The sequence below is a fragment of the Nematolebias whitei genome, unplaced genomic scaffold (assembly GCF_014905685.2).
Source record: "Nematolebias whitei isolate Nwh7 unplaced genomic scaffold, NemWhi1 Nwh_scaf_495, whole genome shotgun sequence".
Taxonomy (NCBI): Eukaryota; Metazoa; Chordata; class Actinopteri; order Cyprinodontiformes; family Rivulidae; genus Nematolebias; species Nematolebias whitei.
Window position 1 is genome coordinate 6943 of NW_023619040.1, and position 8599 is coordinate 15541.

An 8599-nucleotide genomic window follows, 5' to 3' on the forward strand; every position below is an offset into this window, starting at 1 on the left:
CCAGGGTCCAAACAACAACCATGGTCCAAACAACAGCCAGGGTCCAAACAACAACAACCAGGGTCCAAACAACAACCAGGGTCCAAACAACAACCATGGTCCAAACAACAACCAGGGTCCAAACAACAGCCAGGGTCCAAACAACAGCCAGGGTCCAAACAACAACAACCAGGGTCCAAACAACAACCAGGGTCTAAACAACAACCAGGGTCTAAACAACCACCAGGGTCCAAACAACAACCATGGTCTAAACAACAACCATGGTCCAAACAACAACCAGGGTCCATGTAGCAGTCATAGTCCAGGGGCCTCACATACAAAGTGTTGCGTGGATTTCCTACTGAAACATAAAATCTTAATTTGATAAAACGGTGTACGCACAGATGAATCCAGATGTATGAAACCGTGCTCATGAATCCAGGCACACTTCTTTTGTACGTCCCAATCAACGTGGAATTGAGCACACATGAGGGAATCTCTGACTCCTCCCTCGACACGCGTCCATTTAAATATGCAAATAGATTTAAATCTGCCCTGCACCTGAGGAGTCTCCTCTCTGCACCGTCTTAAAGCAGGTCTGCACATGGGGACAGGAGGAACTTCACAGAATGTGAGTTGGAGCTGCTTCTAAATGAGGTAGAGTCTAGTAAGACCATTCTGTTTGTCTCGCTGTCCTCTGGCGTCAGTGCCACGCGCAACAGGAGTGAGTGGGACAATGTGTCTGCAGCTGTAAATGCTGTGTGGTCAGAGCAGAACACACTCACTGAAATGAAGACAAAAGTTGGACAATGAAACCAAGAAGCTCCATCCCACACCGTGCCAGCTGGTCTGTTCCGACCGTGCTCAGTAGAATGAATGAATCGTGTTGAACCACCACCTCACGTTCCTCTTCACATCACATATAGTTTGCACTTTGACTGAATGTTAACAGAAAGGTATTCGTCCTGAGATGGTGCTTTTATAGCAGCGTGTGTGCAGTCCATACCTTTGATCACATCAGGAAAACCGGCTGTCGCTGCAAACTGCGCGTCACCGATGGTCTGTTCACCTGCGCTGTAGGAAGTTTGATGTACCTGGTTGGCATACGGATCATCTTCCCACACAGCTGGCATGGCTCAGCTCAGTCCTGACGGGTCTGCCAGCTCCCTCTGGTATGACCCTGCTGCTAAAGGAGCCCCAGTGTGGTCAGCAGCTGTGTGTGCACGGGCAGCGCACGGCTCCTCGTTGTGTCGTTCTCCAAGACCGGCCGCAGCTCCAAGCACAGTTCCAAAGAATTGTCCTTGGAAGGCCTGGCTTATGATCCAGTTGTCCTCATGGTCCAGAACATCCTGTGTCTCTACGTGCACGCTCTCATTCAGTGTGTCCTGTAACAAGACGACACCTGTTGTTGTTCAAGGCATTACCTGCACCACTTAGTGCAGCTTTTATATCCACTCATCTACCTGCACACACGTGGCTGTATTAACTGTCGTGTGTCCGGTGTGTGCAACAACAGTTTTCACATCATTAACAGTTTCCCAACAGACCAGTAACCATGGAAACGTGCGCCAGCCATGAAGTTGGCATGGAGCTGCGCACGTTTCCACGCTCATTTCTTGATACATCTGAAGTTTTTCATGAAAAAGGGCGTACACGTACACCACGTGTTTGTGCACGAGGCCCCTGGTCACGAGCTTTCCTTGGCTCTCATCTGCAGAACCTGCTGGACCACAGAGTGGAGGCGAAGGACTAAACAACAACTTGGTTCATTTTATTTGTTTTTGTGTCGTTTCCTGATATTTATTGTTGAAAAGTAAAAAAAAAAAAAACAGTTCTTAGTGAACGATCTTGACCGTCTTTGGTTAAAGTGACGACTTGTTTTGCAGGTTTTCTGTTTTTTTGAGGATGTCTCTGATGCTGCTCCTCCCATCCTTAGATCTGTCCACGATGACTCTGTTGGACCATGAAGAGGGCTCCAGTCGAGGAGGAGGATCCGACGCTGACCCACCAGCCTTTCCTTACCAGTACCCCGTACCTCACCCCTACAGCTCCCCCCTTCACCAGCTGCCAGACTGTGAGGGGGGAGGCAGAGGAGGAGGAGCCCTGCACAGTGGAGGTGACCATACCTTTTGTCTTTGTGTTTCTAACCTAACCATAGGAACCTCACCGCCACGTGAGAGTCAGAATTACAATCCACTGCTGGACAACGTGATGACGTCATGCCTTTCTTGTCATACAGGAAGTCGCAGCAGCCAATCAGATTCCAGTGACGATCAGAAGGAGGAAGGAGGACAGAAGGAATCTGAGATGACAAAACAGGAAGTGAGCTCCCAGGACCGGGGGCTGGACTCCCTGAGTGACAGCGGCGCTCAGAGATCCCCGTCGTCCTTCTCTGGTCTCCACGGTGACGAAGGCATCACGCCGCCATCTCGAGGTCAGCGAGACGCCTTCTCATCAATCCAACCTGAAATATCCCGAAAGTCCTTCCGCATGGCCATAGGAAACCCCAGTGACCTCTTTGTGAATGTCATGTGACCCCGTAGTGATGATGTCACGTCCTGTCAACAACGGAACCAAAAACCTGATTTTATTTAAAAATATAAACTTTGACTTTGAACTGAAGCTGAAAAAACTCTGAACTCGTTCAGTTTAATGTAAAATCACTGTGACCAGAACCTGGACCGGAAACTGGACCGGAACCATGTTCTCTTCTGGACCAAACCTGACCCAAACCTGGGGCCTCATGTGTGAACGTTGTCTCCACTCCACCTCCCTCCAGTGTAAAGCCTAAAGTTTCTTATATTTTTGTCACCTGTTGATGTAAACAGGCGTCAGTGAGCGCACGTCAGTGAGCGCACGTCAGTGAGCGCACGTCAGTGAGCGCACGTCTGCGAGGAGCGCAGATAAATGAGCATCAAATGTTTGTCAACTAAGAGGAGCATCCGCTCTCCCTGAGAAGACAACGGTGTTGGATCAACACCACTGTGGTGTGATGACTCCTCACATCGACAAGGTGCAGCTCAGCTGTGCCCAGTACGTTGATCTCCAAAGTATTCTGGGTAGATCTCATGGCGTTAAAACAGACGTCAGCCGATCATCATCTATGAAATGTGTCTCTTGACTGACAGACAGGGCTGCCAGTCTGAGGCCCCGTTTACACGAAACGTTTATTTACAGACAACATCCTCATCCTCTCTGAAACTGAAGGTTTCTGAGTCCAGGTCTCTGAGTGGAGATGTTCAGGGGAACCCCCCACGGAGGTGTGAACTAAGTGGCACATGCACACTCCAGACGGCTGCAGTCCAAACTTTTTCTGCTCTAACAAGACTTATAATAAATAACAGTTATAATAAATAACACCAGTTATAATAAATAACAACAGTTATAATAAATAATAACAGTTATAATAAATAACAACAGTTATAATAAATAACAGTTATAATAAATAACAACAGTTATGATAAATAACAGTTATAATAAATAACAACAGTTATGATAAATAACAACAGTTATTATAAATAACACCAGTTATAATAAATAACAACAGTTATAATAAATTACAACAGTTATAATAAATAATAACAGTTATAATAAATAACAACGGTTATAATAAATAACGGTTACAATAAATAACAACAGTTATAATAAATAACAACAGTTATGATAAATAACAGTTATGATAAATAACAGTTATAATGAATAACAACAGTTATAATAAATAACAGTTATAATAAATAACAGTTATGATAAATAACAGTTATGATAAATAACAGTTATAATGAATAACAACAGTTATAATAAATAACAGTTATGATAAATAACAGTTATAATGAATAACAACAGTTATAATAAATAACAGTTATAATAAATAACAGTTATAAATAACAGTAATGATAAATAACAGTTATAATAAATAACAGTTATAAATAACAGTAATGATAAATAACAGTTATAATAAATAACAGTTATAATAAATGTCAGAGAGCAGAGTGTTTTTGTGCTGCTCAGCCTTTTTCAGCTTGTAGGAGCAAAACTAATAAACTCCAGGCTCCAAAGAGACGTTCGTGGATTCTCCATCTTGGACTAACTGTCATGCAGACGCTGCATGCTCCATGAATGCAGCTGAGCCCGTCAAGGTTGCCAGATAAATTTAAAATGTCTTATTTACCCCCTCCTTTTCTGTGCACAAGGTCAACAAACACAATACACACCTCATCTTATCTTTACTCAGCACATGTGACAGTTTAGGTCAAAATACTATCTTAAAGCCACAGTACTATAGTTCATCGTTTCTTATCTGGCAACCCGACTGACTTGGAAACTACAGTAGTCCGTCTCTACTTCGAGGTTCGTTTATCACGGACTCGCTCTATCAGGGTTTTTCAAAATAAGATTGGACATGACACATAATTGGCTGATTGATGGATGAGCCGCACGATCGGCATGGACGTTTTATTTTAAATAAATTATTTTAAATTTTTTAGCACCTGATGCACATTTGTGCAGCCCAGAGCTGCAGGATAAACTTCCTGCTGCAGCTGATCAGCTGTTCTCTGTGCAGAGCGGAGAAGTGGGCGTGGCCAAGCGCGCTTGCAGGTGGCTGAGAGCAACGGAGGCAGGGAGCTGAGATCATGACATTCTGTGCTCTGTTAGAGAGTTTAGAGTTTAGAAACATTGTTTAGAATATTGCAAGAGTGTGTGAAGGGTTTAAAACGCCTTAATAACCTTAATTTTTCACTTACCGCGGGGCTTCAGGGTACGGATCCCCTGCGATAAACGAGGGACTACTGTAGTGCGTTTTCATGTAAACCTCGTTTTTTTTGTTTATTACCCAATAAACACTGAAAAACCACTAACGTTTCCAGACGTTGTCCTGGTGTAAACGGGGCCTTATAGCAGGTAGATCACTTTGACCCGGTCAGATTAAAAGGAGCTCGTGCTGAAACAGTCTGGCACCCCTGCTGTCGACGTGACAACTGGCCATCAATGGCTGCGTAAGGATGCATGTAGTGGAACAATGACAGCTGTGGTGCTGCTGGAGGACAGCGTGTTTCTGAGGATCGCACCGGCCTGCTGACACACGGTGCATGGTTTCTAATCTGATTAGAGTCCAGGGCCCTCTGGGCTGAACTGGTCCCAGCGTTACAGAGGAGACGTGTCGGTGCTGGTTCAGCGTCCAAGCGTCAAAACACGCCGCGGCTCAAACACTCGGTTGATGCGCAGCGACTCGTTTCTTCACATCAACTGTTTAATAAATGTAAGTTCTTCTAATCTCCTGAGTTCCTCTGGGATTACCGTTCTGTGATAAACCGATCTGTAAATGCCTCAGCCTCAGAAGTGCGCCGCAGGCAGATCAGTGTCTGACTCGCACTCCGTTAAATTCCTAATTTTCCTGCATAAATTTTCAACGTGCACGGAGGAGAAGCTCATATGCAGGACATGTCAGGGGAGGAGCCTCACGTGCGCTCAGAGCTGCGCCCTCTTTCATATATGAGGCCCCTGGACCAGGACCTGAACCACATCTGAACCAAACCTAGATCTTGACTTAACCTGGCCCAAACCTGGACTGGAACCTGAACCACACGTGAAACAAACATGACACAGACTTGAATCAAACCTGGACCTGAACCTGAGCATCAGATCCTGACAAACACCTGAACCTGGTCTATGCAGGTGACTAGTCCAGGACCTGTGCTTTGGTCCCGGTAAGAAACCTTCCTGTTACTGTCATCATTTGTGCATCATGATGAGGTTCAGAATCCTGCTGAAGTGGACTCATCAGCTGAAGGAAGACCCAACACTGAGGAGAAACAGGAAACCAGACCAGGATCAGACCTCAAGTCTTCAAAATAAAAGCAATTTATTTTCTTTTGTTTATTAAATAAATTTCTCAGAAATAAACTAAACATTAGTTTTAGTAGCATTTCAGATTTTTTTCTAAAATTAATAAATATAGTAAAAATCACAGACTGATGAGTAAAATGTCCAGAGTTTACTGTGAAATGTGTCCACATGGAGACACCTTCTGCGTCCAAGCACTTGAAATTAATCACACCTGTTTTATGAAAATGTGTTTTTTCTGTAAGTTTCAGATAATTTTATGCCTCTGTGCCGTCACATCTTCATCTTTGCTCCTGTTACCAAAATAAAAGCCTGTTGGGTCAGTGTTTACTGTTTAAACTGGATCTGCTGTGACTCAGTGAGCCCCCTGCTGGTCAGTAAAACAATGACAAGGCAGAATTTCTGCTGATGTGTCAACAGTTTCCCTTTTCACAGAGAGAAACAGCTGTATCACTGACTGCTGCATTCCATTTACAGGAAGTTCTGCTTGTAATCATTTTATAAAACAAAGGGTACACAGCTGTAGGAATGGAATGCAGCCCATGTTCTTACCCCTGTGCTTTTCTCTACTTGTTCCAGTCAAAATACCTTCCATGAAACAGGTAGACTTCTGGCCTTTACAGGCTTCCATACAATGCAGGCATGAGTTGAGCTAATTCAGTGTTTTGAATGGGATGCAGCCGGCTGAGGGAGGGTAGTGTTCTGAATGGGATGTGGCCAACTGCAGAAGGGTGGTGTTTTCACTGGAACGTGGCCAACTAAAAGAAAGGTGGTGTTCTGAATGGTATGCAGCCGGCTGTGTTACAAATGGGATGTGGCCAACTAAAAAGAAGGTGGTGTTCTGAATGGGGGTGGTGTGTGTGTGTGTGTGTGTGGGGGGGGGGGGTGTAGAGGTTAGAGAAAATGGGCCTGCGACCAGAAAGTTGCAGATTCAACTCCCGGTACCGTCAACATCAAAATGTAGGTGGAAAAGGTGAAACACCCACACCTGCCTCCACCCTCACTTGCCCTGCCCTGAGCTCCTGAGCAAGGCCCTTAACCCCCACCATCTGCTCCCAAAAAACAGTCTCTTTTGAAAATGAGATCTCATGACTCGAGACTATCTGTATAAAGAAAGGGTAAATTTTTTTTTTTTAAAGAATGGGATGCAGCCCACAAAGGAGGGTGGTGGTCTGAATGGGACAGCCAAAAAAGGTGGGTGGTGTTTTGAATGGGATGCAACCAACAGGGTGGTGTTCTGAATGGGACGCAGCCAGCAAAGGAGGGCGTTGTTCTGAATGAAAACCTGGCTTTAAGAAACTACACAGCACCGAAACAGCCTTAGTTAGGGTCTGCAACGACATTCTTCTGGCAAATGACTCTGGTCAGTCTGTAGTCCTGGTACTCCTTGACCTTACCGCTGCATTTGATACTGTGGACCACAGTATCCTTTTATCCCGGCTAGAACACTGGGTTGGGATTACTGGTGCAGCGTTAGAATGGTTCCATTCATACCTGAGCGACAGGAGTTTCTGTATTAATTTTGCTAACACTCTATCTACTTCAGTGCCTCTTTCCTGCGGGGTCCCACAAGGTTCCATTCTTGGACCCCTTCTGTTTTCATTGTATCTCCTCCCCTTAGGGTCTATCCTGAGGAAACATGGTCTTTCCTTTCATTGTTATGCTGATGACTCTCAGATTTATCTGCCGTTAACACCAAACAGTTCCTCCTCCATTCGCTCTTTGTTAAAATGTCTTGATGACATCAAGACTTGGATGGCTGTGAACGTTTTGAGTTTTAATGATCAGAACACAGAGGTCGTTGTGTTTAACCCTAGCTCTGCCACTGTCATTGATCCTGTAAACCTGGACTCCCTTCAGCCATATCTAAAACAGTCCGTTACCAATCTCGGGATAGTTTTAGTCTCTGACTTTAAGTTTAATAAGCAGATAAATTCTGTTCTTCAAAAAAGCTTCTTTCAGCTGAGGCAGATAGCTAAGCTCAAGTCCGTACTGTCCAGATCCGACCTTGAAAAACTAGTCCATGCGTTTATTACAACCCGGCTGGACTACTGTAACTCACTTTATGCTCGGGTCAGTCAGGTCTCTCTCTCTCACGTCTCCAGCTCGTACAAAATGTTGCAGCTCGGCTACTAACAGGAACTCGCAGGTTTGAGCACATTACTCCAGTTCTGTCCTCCCTTCACTGGCTTCCTGTACGTGTCAGAGTTGATTTTAAGATTCTTCTACTGACATTCAAGTGCATTAACGGCCTTGCACCCTCATACCTCTCTGACCTTCTTCATCCTTATACTCCTTCTCGGGCTTTGAGATCATCAGACCAGCTGCTTTTGGCCGTACCAAAAACCAGCTGAAGCTCAGAGGAGATCGGGCGTTTTCTGTCATGGGCCCTAAACTCTGGAACAATCTGCCCATCAACATTTGACAGGCCACCTCAGTCTCTATTTTTAAATCTCTCCTCAAAACACATCTGTACTCACTGGCATTTAACACAGTGTGATCTCATTTGGTATTTCATTGTTGATGACTGTGTTCATCCATTTTGCTTTTACTCTCTGACATTTAACTCAGGGTGATTTGATTTAGTATTTCATTGTTTCTCATTATATTTCATGTTTTCATGCTTTTATTTTCTGAATGTAACGCAGCCAGCCAAGGAGGGCGATGTTCTGAATGTGACGCAACAGCAAAGGAGGGCAATGTTCTGAATGGGACGCAGCCAACTAAAGGAAGGTGGTGTTCTGAATGGGACGCAGCCAACTAAAGGAGGGTGGTGTTC

At 44.7% G+C, this 8599-nt stretch overlaps 1 pseudogene; it reads left to right on the top strand.

Moving 5' to 3' along the window:
* The window catches only part of LOC119429332, an 8746-nt pseudogene extending 5859 nt beyond the window's left edge, over nt 1–2887 (top strand).
* The last annotated feature ends 5712 nt before the right edge of the window (nt 2888–8599 follow it).